At 44.9% G+C, this 14770-nt stretch overlaps 2 protein-coding genes across 2 annotated transcripts in view; both read left to right on the top strand.

Moving 5' to 3' along the window:
• LOC119954124 overlaps positions 1-14770 on the top strand; it is a 93250-nt gene that overhangs the window by 54342 nt on the left and 24138 nt on the right. The gene's annotated exons all lie outside the window — the stretch shown is intronic.
• LOC119954123 (supervillin-like) overlaps positions 375-14770 on the top strand; it is a 169458-nt gene continuing 155062 nt past the window's right edge. Inside the window, exon 1 of the mRNA XM_038779041.1 lies at positions 375-781. The gene's annotated coding sequence lies outside the window, so the exon portion shown is untranslated. The remainder of the gene's footprint in view (positions 782-14770) is intronic.

Here is a 14770-nt window from a genome sequence, read left to right as displayed (position 1 = left end):
ACAGAGCCAGCAGCTGAGATCAGCAATGCATCAAAACTCAAATATGCTTAAACCCTGACTTCGCCACCCCCCCCCCCCCCACCCAATCCATGCCTCCTGTACACACACAGACATTCAGAAGGAAAGTGTGCGGTAAGATTGGGCACATGCCCCTCCCACTGTGTGGCCAAAGTCCACATTTACCTTTTGGGAAATGCAGTACAAGCAAACACTTTTACAAAACGCACAGCATGTGAGTTCTGCATCCCCGTACACAACCTTTTTTATTTTCTGGGTCTCCAGAAAATGAACAGGGTGAACCTTGGTGTCACGGGGTGCAGCAATATTTGGCAGGTATCAGGTACGAGTGTTTTGGGTGGATTTATTGTTAGAGACCTCAGTGCTGTGCCCAGATCTGTGCCTCCGTCAGTGAGGGCTGGATCTGTGTCAGGAGAACCTGTTTGGTCACATTCTCACTGAGTGACAAGTTTAAAGTGACAGTTTCGTAACCTGCTGTGTGTGTGTGTGTGGGGATCTCTCTGTTTAAAAACCTGCGGCAGGGAGGCTCCTGAGTGAACCTTTTGTTTGCGGGGCGCCCTGTGGACGCTTCCTCGGCGGGATAGGTGTAAACGAGCTCTCCCGACAGCAGAGGGAGGAGAGAGTTGCTCGGAGCTACTGAGAGTTGTGAGCCTTGTGGAGCCGGATCGCTAGGCTGACTGTGCCCCCTCCTCAATCTCACACCGCCTGATGGCTGAACAGGAAGAACATCTCAGCTGACTGGAGTCTGGAGGACCACCGGATTGTGAGTCAGATCAAATTTTTGAAAACGTTCCAGCCTGCTTAATAAAGATGAAAAGCAAAATCTTTTAAAACCATTCTGACAGCGGAATCGAAGATTTAGCTGCAGTCACAAGTTCTGCAAGTTTAGAAGTGTCCTTTCAACTTCAATCCTGCTCTTTTTTTTAAAAAATACAATAAGTTAGAATGTTGATGTATTAATTATCACGCTGTCTGTCCTGGAATATGGTTGGATATGTTGGAGATTGATGTGGAAATTCATTTTTAAAAATTCCTGTTCTAGATTTTGTTTGCAATGTTCTGCTTGTGAGTGAATCTCCTGCTGGGATGTTGAGTTACTTAACAGCTGGAACTACCAACTCTGCCCCGCCACTGGGTCAGTTTAGTCAGTGTGTAGAATTAAGCCAGTCATTTAGGAAGAAACTCGCCACATTCGAGCCAAGGGAGGAAGTGATTTTCAATATCTGGGTGTTGGCGACTGACACTGCTCTTTGTACGTGTCTGAGGGGACAGCACATGGTAATTCAGATAGCTCCATTATTTATTTATTTTCTATTTTCTCCACTCCTCTCTTTAAGGTGCTGGGGGTAGTTCCACTCGATCCTAAAACTCATCCAGTGGCTCATTCAATAGTATTTAAAAAATAAAAAATTATCAGAATGTCTGTGACCCTGGCCAGCTTGGCATTTATTGTCCATCCTACCTTGAGAAGGTCATCATAAGTCTTTTTGGACGGATGCAGCTTTTGAGGCGAAGTTGCCCTTAGGTTTATTCTTGATTCAGTACAGCTTTCTCTGGTGGTTCGGTTAGCTGATTTGGTTCGATGGTTCGAGTTTGGTACGGAATGATGCAGTTCAACCCCAGCACTGGCTGTAGTACTTCATGGAGGCCCTGCCTCCTTGCCTTGCCCTGTGTTTGTGGAATGGCAGCCCTCCAGCTATGAGCTTCCAAAATTGCCTCTCCGCTGAGGAGAGATGCCTATGGACCTTTGGGATGATGGCTACATGACTGAGGACAAATTTGTTTTGCTGAACCAGGTGTTGTCCTTGACTGACAGCTCTCGGCAAACTTTGCTGCTTTTCCCTCCTCCCCGTGCACCACTAGGTCCAGCAAAGAACATGGGCCAAGGTTCAAAAGGGGAAATTTTGTGGTACTCAAGTCACAGAATCACAGAAAATACAGTGGAAAAGAGGCCCTTCAGCCCATCATGTCTGCACCGACACATGAAAAACACCTGACCTACCTACCTAATCCTATTTGCAGCACTTGGCCCATAGCCAAGTGCTATGACTCAAAGGGGCTGTCTAGCACAGGGCTAAATCGCTGGCTTTGAAAGCAGACCAAGCAGGCCAGCAGCATAGTTCAATTCCCGTAACAGCCTCCCCGAACAGGCGCCGGAATGTGGTGACTAGGGGCTTTTCACAGTAACTTCATTGAAGCCTACTTGTGACAATAAGTGATTTTCATTTTCATTTCATTTCATAGCCTTGAATGTTATGATGTACCATCCAGGTAAAGGTGTGAGCCTCTACCACCTTCTGAAGGCAGTGCATTCCAAACTATTGCATAGTCAGAAAACTACCCAATATTGAGCCTCTAAATGCATCAACAACTGTTGCTAGGATTTACCCCAAGTAAGGTCAGTCTTTGGACCTTCGTGCAGGCTTTATATATAATATATAATTAGATATGTGTTTTTATAGATATATGTATATATATACTATAGTGTACACATATATATATATATGGGAGGTGGCCTCCAGGGTTAGATGAGTTTACCTTGTGAGTCGTTGTAGTATATTAAGTAAGAAGAGCCCAGGCTTGATCCCAGGCAACTTTAATCCACCATAAGTAGAGATTGGGCAGTAGTGAGTCAGCCTTTCATAGGGAGATCCAACATAGCATACAATGGGTGGTTGCTATAACCCTGCTGAAGCTGAATTTCAATTCCTCATCCCAAACCCACACCATCCAATCTCCTCTTCCCGAACTCTGCAGATCCGGATGACCCCGGACAAAGCACTGCAATTTATCTGAGCACAGTCTGGCTGGGAAGGGAAAAAAACAGTAACAAGTTCTGCTCCTGGTTGTGACTCCTGCTGGCAGTTTGGATGTTGGGATGAGGACAGGGGTAATATGATGCCCCCTGCAGTGCAATATTCTCTTGCCTCACTGTCAAAGCTCGGACATGACTAATGGCCACCCGGTTGAGTTAGAACGGATAATGGGCATCTGAGGAACGAGAGCCTACAAAGGCTCAACTAGCAGGACAGGAGAAAAGTAGTGAGAAAAATATAAATATGGATAATTTGCTGGCGGGTCTGTTATTTAAATCCAGAATAATGATCAGCAAATAATGTATTTAAAACAGTAATATAATTATTATGAGGTCCAGTGACATAATAAAAGTTCAAAATAAGACTGTCCCAGATTCTAAATGTCATGTGACTCTTGATATTAGGTTACACCCTGTAATTATTCCCTTCTGTTTGCCATTATATAAAATATACGTTGCAGAGTTCAATTTGTGTCACTTCGTGTGTTTATTTTCTGGCTGCACTCCAGCCTCGAGAATTTATGTGAGGTAAGGAAAGTGCCAAACTGTTTTGTGTTTTAAAGAACAAAGAACAAAGAAAAGTACAGCACAGGAACAGGCCCTTCGACCCTCCAAGCCTGTGCGGACCATGCTGCCCGTCTAAACTAAAATCTTCTACACTTCCTGGGTCCGCATCTCTCTATTCCCAGCCTATTGATGTATTTGTCAAGATGCCCCTTAAATGTCACTATCGTCCCTGCTTCCACCATCTACTCTGGCAGCGAGTTCCAGGCACCCACTACCCTCTGTGTAAAAAACTTGCCTCGTACATCTCCTCTAAACCTTGCCCCTCACACCTTAAACCTATGCCCCCTAGTAATTGACCCCTCTACCCTGGGAAAAAGCCTCTGACTATCCACTCTGTCTATGCCCCTCATAATTTTGTATACCTCTATCAGGGCGCCCCTCAACCTCCATCGTTCCAGTGAGAACAAACCGAGTTTATTCAACCGCTCCTCATAGCTAATGCCCTCCATACCAGGCAACATCCTGGTAAATCTCTTCTGTACCCTCTCTAAAGCCTCCACATTCTTCTGGTAGTGTGGCGACCAGAATTGAACAGTATACTCCAAGTGTGGCCTATCTAAGGTTCTATACAGCTGCAACATGACTTGCCAATTCTTATACTCAATGCCCCGGCCAATGAAGGCAAGCGTGTTGTATGCCTTCTTGGCTACCTTCTCCACCTGTGTTGCCCCTTTCAGTGACCTGTGGACCTGTACACCTAGATCTCTCTGACTGTCAATACCCTTGAGGGTTCTATATTCCCTACCTGCATTAGACCTTCCAAAATGCATAACCTCACATTTGTCCGGATTAAACTCCATCTGCCATCTCTCCGCCCAAGTCTCCAAACGATCTAAATCCTGCTGTATTCTCTGGCAGTCCTCATCGCTATTCGCAATTCCAACAACCTTTGTGTCATCTGCAAACTTACTAATCAGACCAGATACATTTTCCTCCAGATCATTTATATATACTACCAATAGCAAAGGTCCCAGGACTGATCCCTACGGAACACCACTAGCCACAGCCCAAATTTTTATTGGGTTTCGTTGAGCTAACTCTTGAGATTCTAGGTTGAATTCTACCAGCCCTGGGGAGACAGGCTGGGAGGTGGGAGAACTGGTAAAATGGCAGTGGAAGACGTGAGGAGAGCCCGACGTCCTTCCATGTCTTAGATTCCACTGGCAGCATGATCTGAGATACAGCTCACTGAACTGTGCCCACTTAGGGACCACCTCCTGCCATGCTGGCATTTTACCGGTGTCAGGAGGGGCTGCCACCAAATGTTGAGACCGCCTAAGTAAACTATGGCAACCTCCCAGTGGGTTCCTGGCAGAGGGCCTCATTTGTGGCCGTTCCATGCTCCCCATGGCATTGGCCATCACAGTAGCTTTGGCACCACAGCTTGAAGGTGACCCGGCCCATCGCTTGATCACTGGGGGCTGCCTCCCTGATTACACTACACTCACCATGGAAACGATCTCTCCTTAATCTTGAAGCCTCAGCAGTGTTGACCGCTGACAGTGGCACTAATGAGGCAGCTGAGCCGCTGTCCCTCTGACTGCGCTGGCATCTTTGAAAGCCTTCCATCATGATCAATTGGACATCAGTCCCGACGATGACCTTTTAATTGCCTCCTACCAGTAAAATGCCCAACACAGACCCTGCCCACTGACAAGGCATTGCCTCTCACATTTGTCCCAGTCATGGGTCATTCTGCCGAATGGATAAACTCAACCTTGTGTGGAGAAAAATCTCCAACCCTGTCAGTAAGTGATGATGAATGAGGGGCAAAATGTTGCATTGTTAAGTGTCAGCCAGTATTTAAGCGACTCTTAGACAGGCACATGGATAGCAGTAAATTGAAGGGGTGTAGGTTAGGTTGATCATAGATTAGGATAAATGGTCGGCACAACATCGTTGCCTGAAGGGCCTTTACTGTGCTGTACTGTTCTATGTTCTATGTACTCCGCAGTGACCAGAAAACACTATTTGAAGAAAAATTGGGGAGTTCTCCCAGTCAACAGATATCTCCTAGATCAACAGATTCTCTGGTTACCATCACTTTGCTGTTTGTGGGATCTTGCTGTGTGCAGATTGGCCATTGTGTTTCCTATATTTCAACAGCCACTGCATTTTGTTCATCGTAAAGCGCTTTGGGACACTCTTAGCTTGTGAAAGGCACTCTTTCTTGTCCGACTGCCCAAGGTGAATTTCTCCCTCATGGAGAAAAGTTGAACCTTGGTTCTCGTGAATTTCCCAATATCCCAAGTTGCTGACACTTTAGATGTTCTGCCTTAGGAAGCAGCTGGTGTTAAAACCATCTTCTCACAACCTCCAGAGCAGCACTTTTGTGAGTTTTTATTTTGAACCGCTGACATCAGTGCAGTTACCAATTTCCGAAGCATTAAGACGTTTGTGGTACAATGACAGAACAACACCCTGCAGCTTATTAGGAAGAAAATCTGTGTCTTTCATCTTTTGAATCATGTGTAACTTGCTGTAATTCATTATAATTGATGGATTTCTGTCAGTTGTGCAGAAATTCTTTTCATCCCATAATGTAAGTTTTGTTACACTGAAACGCCACAATTGTTTTGTCTTAAGAAATACAACCCTATTTTTTAAAATGGCAAACAGTAATAAACAGCATAATTGATTTAAGACCCAGATTCTTGGAGTTTATGTGCATTTGGTAAAAAGGGAATTATTACTTTCAAGTAAAAGTTTGTTTAAGGTACTTGGTGTTTATGGTTAGCACTGTTGCTTCAGAGCACCAGGGACCTGGGTTTGATTCACGCTTGGGTCACTGTCTGTGCGGAGTCTGCACACTCTACCTGTGTCTGTGTGGGTTTCCTTCGGGCACTGGTTTCCTCCCCCAAGTCCCGAAAGACGTGCTTGTTAGGTGAATTGGACATTCTGAATTCTCCCTCAGTGTACCCGAACAGGCGCCGGAGTGTGACGACTAGGGGCTTTTCACAGTAACTTCATTGCAGTGTTAATGTAAGCCTACTTGAAATGAAATGAAGTTATTGTCACGAGTAGGCTTCAAATTAAGTTACTGTGAAAATCCCCTAGTCGCCACATTCCGGCGCCTGTTCGGGGAGGCTGTTACAGGAATCGAGCCGTGCTGCTGGCCGGCTTGGTCTGCTTTCAAAGCCAGCGAATTAGCCCTGTGCTAAACAGCCCCGGTGTTTCGGTGTATAAGACAATGCATTTTCACCAGAGGATCAGGGGCGTGATTTAACAAAATAGAAACAGAGTCACGCTTCAGGTGCGTTCAGCGGGCTGTTTCGTGGCACCTGCAGCATCGAGAAAGACCCTGTTATTCAACGACACTTGGCTGGTTTTTTAGCCTTGGCTGGAAATGCCCCTTCGAGATCACACATACATAATTTCCTGCACGGGCAAGCTCAGTTCGCCAGAGCAGGAAGAGTACTCGCGGATCAGGGCACAATTTCTACAGGCCACCCTGATCATTTGACCCCTCCCCTTCCCCCATTGCACCCAACCAACCTACCTCTTCCAGGGTTCTTGAGCACACCCTTCACTCCATCTCTTATGGGTATGGCACCCCGGTCCAACCCCTGGCACCCGAGGCAGTGTCCCTCCCAGTCTGGCAGTGGCACCCAGGCACCCTGGCACTGCCAGGATGGCACTGCCAGGGTGACCAGGTGGCAGTGCCAAGGTGCCAGACTAACCATGCCTAGGTGCCAACATGAGTGCAGAGGTACCAACCTACCCAGAGCCCAACCACCTGGAGGTCTCTAATGGCCTGGGACCTCACTCCCATGTGTCCTTATGCCTGGTCCACGTTTGTGGAAAAAAAAATTAGCGGCACCCTGGTGAGGCCGTTAGGTATCGGACGCAGGGAAAAACAGGAGCAGACATATTTAAATGAGCCCAATTGCAAGATCCACCTCGTGATCAGTAGAATCTCGCAAGCCGTATTAAGTGTTGTGAATCTCACGAGACGCCACTCATGAGATTCAACGGCCTCGGCGCCTCACCATGTCAGGCGCGATGAGGCATTAAATCGTGCCCAGGTCTCATTTGCTGCTTTGACTTATCTATCGATTAAGTGGATTTTAGATGTCCACAGCTTTGCGAGGATAATTAAATCCAGGAAAACCCCATACCTAATACCAAAATGCCTCCACTCAAGTCATGTCAATCTTGCGGCACCTTTTGAGCTAGAAGTCATGAAATATGCAGAAGAAAGTGGTGGGAACATGGCCTCTCACCATAATATGGAGCCAGTGAGAAAAATATTCAGTACAAGGCGGAGGATGTGTTTCGTGCAACAGACCAGAGAAACCAGAGACTCAGCCACAGGAAGACTATGAGATGGAGGATGAAGAGATGACCATTCCTGCAATCGGCCTCGAGCCAGCGGCAAACTTGCACTCAGACACAGAGGAAATTCGAAGGATTCTCTGAGGTAGAGTAAACTGTTTTGAAAGTACTCATAGTCATGTTTGTTACACGTTTATCATTGTTAGTGAACCAGATATGAATTTGCTAAAAAAAATTGTATGTTATTTATTTTTCACCTGATAAATGTCCTAATAAAAGAGATTTGAATTGAACCCATTTGTCTGGTCTGGTCTGGTTTTATGCACCACTTTGACTTATACACCGTAAATGCAGTATCTCATTTCGTGTTACGACCAGTGGATGGTCAAGAACAGCCCCAATTTACCCGGAGTCGCAACATGGTTGAAATTAACTTCTTTATTTTTAAAATACCCAGGTCTTTGGCTGCCCAATAACTACAGTCACCAGGTTTGTAAATTTAACACAAATAACTTTTTATTATTAACAGTAACTATAATTAAACAGGCAAAAAATCCAACTGGCTAACTACTATATAATCTCTAACTAATGAACACCCCCCTGCCCCTTTTAACTCTGTCTACCCTCTCCATGCAAACACATACAAACAGAGGGGACATGGGAGTGTAAAATAATAATGAAAGTGAAAGGATAAGAGACTTTGTTTCAGATGGATGTTATCTTTTCTTTCAATTGTAATGGTTTTCACTGTAGATTCACAGAAATAACAGCTAGAATCTGCGTGTGAGAGAGAGACACACAGACAGATAGCTTCTTCTTTCAGGGTCTAGAAGCTTCTGCCTTTAGACAGTAGGCAGCAGAGCAGAGAGGGAGAGAGAGTTGCTTCCACTTGACAGTCCAGTGTCTTCTCCTGGGTTCTCTCTGAAAATCCCCACCTGACAGGAGCCAATCGCTGTCAGTTGCCAGGCAGAATAGTGTCCCTGGCCAATCCATTGTCTACCAGCTAACCAATTGAAACAAGCCCCTCCAATCGCTTGGGTGCCATAATATCTGGGTTTGTCTGCCCAAGATACAAAAGTTTCTAACACAGTGTACTATTTTGACACTCTGATTTCCTCATTTCCTCTGCTCGACTTAAAGGTATGTCTCCACTAACGATCCGTGGACCAAAAACGATAAAGACAATTTAATAGAATTAGGAACTAGGGGAATCAACAGGAAGGATCATTACATCAATTATAAACTGTTTGACCCTGCACTTGCGACTTTTGACATCGTTTAAGCCTCCACCATTGGAATACGGTAATTGTACAGAAATAAAACATCAGGATCAAATAAAACACAGGCGATACCAATTTCTAGTGCAGCACCAATTACTCACAAGTGTTGCAACAACGTGTCTTCCACTTCCTTCAGTGTCTCACCTTGCTCCCGCATCTCGGCCAATATCTTCAACACTGCCACCCTCACCGGGGCAATCGCCTCCTCCACCAGCACCTTCAATACCGCCACCATCTCCTTCCTCATCATCTCTATGTGCGTTGTGAACTGTTTTTCAAGTTTCACGACCATCACCTTGGTCATCTTTTCTGCTGTGAGCAGTGCGGCCTCACCCGGCGACCCAGTCTCTGCCTTCCTTCTAGTTCCTGAGCCGATCCTTCCACTCGACGGCGAACCTTCATTCACCCCTTCTTCACAGCAGCTTTCCTTTGGGTTTTGGACATCCTTCTTCCTTATGTCTTCCTGCACTTATTCAACCACAAATTGCCCCTGGGACCGGGCATTAAATTGTAAAAAATCAAGCTTCGAGCAGCAGCCCTCCAATGTGTGACCTCCTCCTACATACCACCACCAGAAGTCCCACTTGTATACATTTTATAGGCTTTGCTACACAATTTATTTTCTGAATGCTAAACACATCTATCGAACATTTAATAAATAAATTAATATCTATCCCCAATATAATAGTGGATCAGGCAGTATCATATGAACATATGACATACTGGAACACTAACATGGGAAACTGACATGTGTTTGTCCATATCAGCACATGCAACATGTAATTGAAATTCTTCTTGCAAATCTTAGTCAATGTCAAGGTTCATTTTCGAGTAAAGTTATGTAGATTTACTGAGTCCTATTAACAGTGGAAGCAGATGTTCAGGCGTGTATTGAATTGATACGGCTTTGAGAGAAGCAAGATGTGTAGCACTTTTGCATCTTAGTCAGAAGGTTATGGGTTCAAGCTACACTCTAGAGACTTGGCCGTGACATATTGTCTGGCACTAGTGCTTTGCTGTGGGAGTGTTTCATTGTCAGAGACGTCAACTTTTGAAAAAGATGTTTAATCGTAACCCCCATCTGCCCTCACAGGGAGATCCCAGATCACAGGTTTGAAGACAGAAAGGGCGTTCTCCCTGGAGCCCTGGTCACTACTTAACCTTAACCAGTATCACAAAAGCAGTTTTGGAATTATTATCATATTGCTGCTGTGTGCAAACTGGCATTACAACAGTAACTATACTACATTGGCTGTAAACAGCGTTAGAATGCCTGAGGTCATGAAATATGCACTAAGAATGCATCTCTTAGCAGCACGATGACAGTGGTTGGCACTGCTGCCTCACAGTGCCAGGGACCCAGGTTCAATTCCAAACCTGGGTGACTGTGTAGAGTTTGCACGTACTCCAGGTGTCTGCATGGGTCTCCTTCGGGTGCTCTGGTTTCCTCCCACAGTACAAAGATGTGGTGATATGAGTGGGAGCACTGCCATTGGTGCAGAGCATTGGTTTCCCATTGGCTCTGGCTGGTCGTCTGATTGGCTGGGACTAGTCATGTGACAGCTCACCAATTGGTCGAGAGGCAAGCAGACCCCGCCTCCAAGGCGGGGTATAAGTACCCAGGTTTCCCGGCGGTCAGCCTTTCTCTGTCGTCGACCACCGGGCTAACAACTAGCTGATTAAAGCCACAGTTTGGATCTTCATCGTGTCTCGCGTCCAATTGATGGTACATCAAAAGATATGCAGGTTAGCTGGATTGGCTGTACTAAATTGCACCTTAGTGTCCAAAAAGGTGGTATTATGGGGTTACAGGGACAGGGCCTCGGTAGCTGCGGGATTGGGCCTGGATAGGTTGCTTTTTCGGAGGGCAGGTGCAGACTCAATAGGCCAAACTACTTCCTGCTGCACTATAGGGATTCTACGGATTCTATGGAAGAGAATAAATAAACAGTCTATAAGGAGCTAAATCATCGTACCTCCTGGCCTTTTCTGGCTGTTCCTGCTGAGTGGATCTTCCAGCCCCACTGATGGTGAACCTCCCCCTCCATGGGTTCCCCAGCGGTGGAGGGTGCAAACAATGGGAAGCCCCATTGGCAGAGTTAGTACCAGAAGCTCCTGCTAGCAGCCAATGGCAGGCCGCCTCCGCCACCCACTGTGTAAGAAAATGCTTCCAACGATCATATAATGATTGTAGCTGGATTTGTCCATCAATCCTACATATAGTCAATCTCCATGTTTCATGATAGTTGCTATGCATTTTAGTTGGTGGAATGTCTGAGCTTTGAGCATTGCAATGCAAATAATCCTTTATGTTTTGACATTAAGTATTCAGAATTTTGTAATAATGCACATAGAAGTCCTGTCAGTGAGTTTACAGTTTGATTATTATTAATAATAAAGGTCCATGGGTGGACGGTGGCACAGTGGTTAGCACTGCTGCCTCAAGACGCCGAGGACCCGGGTTCAATCCTGTCCCCGGGTCACTGTACGTGTGGAGTTTTCACATTGTCCCTGTGTCTGCATGGGTCTCACCCCCACAACCCAAAAAGATGTACAGGGTAGGTGGATTGGCCATACTTAATTGCCCTTTAGTTGATAAAGTTATTTCAAAAAATAGTAAAGGTCCACTTTATTGGTGTTTTTAAAAAATTTAGAATACCCAATTCATTTTTTCCAATTAAGAGGCAATTTAGTGCGGCCAATCCACCTACCCTGCACATCTTTGGGTTGTGGGGGCGAAACCCACACAGATACAGGGAGAATGTGAAAACTCCATACTGATAATGACCCAAAGCTGGGATCAAACCTGGGACCTCAGTGCCTTGGGGCAGCAGTGCTACTCACTGCGCCACTGTGCTGCCCCATTTTTGTGGTGTTTTGAGGCTGTCAAAATGAGGGGTGTCCAACTCGGTACCTCTTATCACTCCAAGTCAGGTATTTCACAGGTTGATCCATTTACTGAGCCTCAATCATTTGCCTGAACCCAAACCTCAAATGAGCATCTATTGTATTAGTGTGAATATTTCCATTGGTTGTAATATTAATAATCTTTATTAGTGTCATAAGTCGGCTTACATTAACACTGCAATGAAGTTACTGTGAAAAGCCCCTCATTGCCACACTCCAGTGCCTGTCCGGGTACACGGAGGGAGAATTCAGAATGTTCAATTCACCTAACAAGCAGGTCTTTCGGGACTTTATGTACCAGCCATTATGGTAGCAATAGTTTAGTGCCAACTTGTTTAAATTGTTGCTTAGTGTCCAAAAGGTTAGGTGGGGCTACAGGAATAGAGTGTGGCGTGAGCCCATGTAGGGTGCTCTTTTGGAGGGTTGGTGCAGACCCTCTGGATAGAATGACTTCCTTCTGCACTGTAGAGATTCTTTGATTCTGTGATTAACTGTTCTGCGCTAGAGACTTATGGCCCCCAGGAACTGGACTGAGGCTCTACAGACTCATTTCACCGAGAACTCTTGTGAATATAGGGAAGCAGACTTTTGACCCATTCATTTGGGGTGTATTAAAACCAAGATATTGAAAGGTGGGACGGTGGCACGGTGGTTAGCACTGTTGCTTCACAACGCTGAAGACCCAGGTTCGATCCCGCCCTGGGTCACTGTCCGTATGGAGTTTGCACGTTCTCCTTGTGTCTGCATGGGTCTCACCCGCACAACCCAAAGATGTGCCCGCTAAATTGCCGCTTAATTGCAAAAAAGAATCGGGTACTCTAACTTTCAAACAAAAACAAGACATTTAAAAAGCACATATTCCACACATTTTGCTACTCAATTTCAGTTTGCATTATATTGGTGTCTGGAGAAAGCTTTTAGGAAGCAATGTGTGTCAGGTGATGCTCAATGAGTGTGTACCTCAGGAATCTAACAGCACTCTGAGTGAAAGTGTTTGTTATGTGATCTCATTCGGGCTGAATGTTAGTGCGATGGAAGAGATTGTTAATGATTTGTTCAAACTCTGCAGCATTGCTGAGGGAGGAATGTACCACTCATTGTTGTGATCTTAGGGACCGAAAATGTCCGCTTGCTTGGGGATGTGAAGTAAAGGAAGAAAGAACGAGCTTGCTTTCCTATTGCGCCTTCTGTTGCCTATAATTCTGTGCAGCACTCCTTCAGTACAGCACTGGAATCCTCAAATCTCTGGAGTGGTAATAGAAGTGTGGAGATGCTAAACGGACACTGCTGGGGATTGGAGGAGAACCATCTACCACATGGTGCTTCTAGTTCAAAGGGTTGTTACTCTGAGGCGGAGGTATTTAGCTGCTGGTGGCTATTTCTCATTATAATCACTCAATGTGATTAGAATGGTGAGAGTATGCAAAATTAGATTTCAAATATTATCCAATCAAAGATGGAATAAATTGCTTAATTAACTTTGGGAATAGTACATGCACGGTAAGCCAGATGGATTCCTTTAATGCTGAGGCACTCTACGACGCGAGAAGCATCATAATTCCTATCCACCAATTCCTTTCTCTGCTTCAGATCATTACCTGCAGAAGAATAAAGACACAAACTGATACATTTATCATTCACAGCTGTTTGTGCATCATAAAGTGAACAGCAAAATCTATTGGATAATTCACACCTTCATATTCAACATTAATTGTACCTCGGGTGTCTAAAATTAGAACTTTATGGTAAAATCAATTAGCTGCGGCTCATTCAGCAAGAAACTGAACTGATATTTCATTGGTAAATCATAAAGTCTTTATAATCTTCATAGAGACTCTGCAGACTTATTTCTCCTCAAACACTTGTGACTATAAGAGAGCAGACATTTTTGTCCCACTGGTTTGGGGAGGATTAAAACCAAGATGTTGAGAGAAGCTGAGGTCCCACACATTTTTCTGCACAATTCCAGTTATTGTATTTGCATTATATTAGCACATGGAGGAAGTTGTATATGAAAAGCAATGCAAATATACTAAGTGGATTCAAGCAGCACGATGAGTCGGGAGCTGAAATCTCCTATCTTTAGTATGCAGAAGGATGCTTTTAGGAAGTAACCTGGAGGCACAAAAAATTTAATAACCACTGCCATAAAACTAATACGTATTCATCAAGATGTAAGGCCACTAAGTATGATTGGTCTTTCTATAGTACTGGTTGCTTTTTGTGAAGATTGATCTGTTAAAAGAATGGCAACTGCGTGAGTCTGTAAAAGTGACAATATTTTTTATGTCCAGATTATGAATGGAATTTCGAGATGAACTCTGCTCTGTTTGAGCTGTGGATGAAGCTGATCAAAGGCTCCTAACCTGATTGCATTTTCTTTAAAAGTCACAAACTACGATACTTACTATGCACACATGACTGTTTGGCAAAAATGGCTCCAACTCCATCTACAAGTTTGCTGATGACATGACGGGAATGGGTAGGATCCCGAACAACGATGAGTCAGAGTACAGGAGGAAGATAGAGAACCTAGTGGCGTGGTGTAATGACAGAAATCTCTCCCTCAATGTCAGCAAAACTAAGGAGCTGGTCATTGACTTCAGGAAGCAAAGTATCGTACACAGCACTGTCTGCATCAATGGGGCCGAGGTGGAGATGGTTGACAGCTTCAAATTCCTAGATGTGTACATCACCAACAATCTGTCCTCGTCCACACACATCAATGTTACGACCAACAAAGCACAACAGCGTCTATACTTACTCAGGAAACTAAGGAAATTCAGCATGTCCACATTGACTCTTACCAATTTTTACAGATGCACCATGGAAAGCATCCTATCTGGCTGCATCACAGCTTGGTAAGGCAACTGCTCGGCCCAAGACCGTAAGAAACTACAGAGAGTCT

The sequence above is a fragment of the Scyliorhinus canicula genome, chromosome 19, assembly GCF_902713615.1.
Source record: "Scyliorhinus canicula chromosome 19, sScyCan1.1, whole genome shotgun sequence".
NCBI classification, from domain to species: domain Eukaryota; kingdom Metazoa; phylum Chordata; class Chondrichthyes; order Carcharhiniformes; family Scyliorhinidae; genus Scyliorhinus; species Scyliorhinus canicula.
The sequence above is the reverse complement of the archived record's forward strand: the minus strand, read 5'-3'. Positions and strand labels throughout refer to the sequence as shown.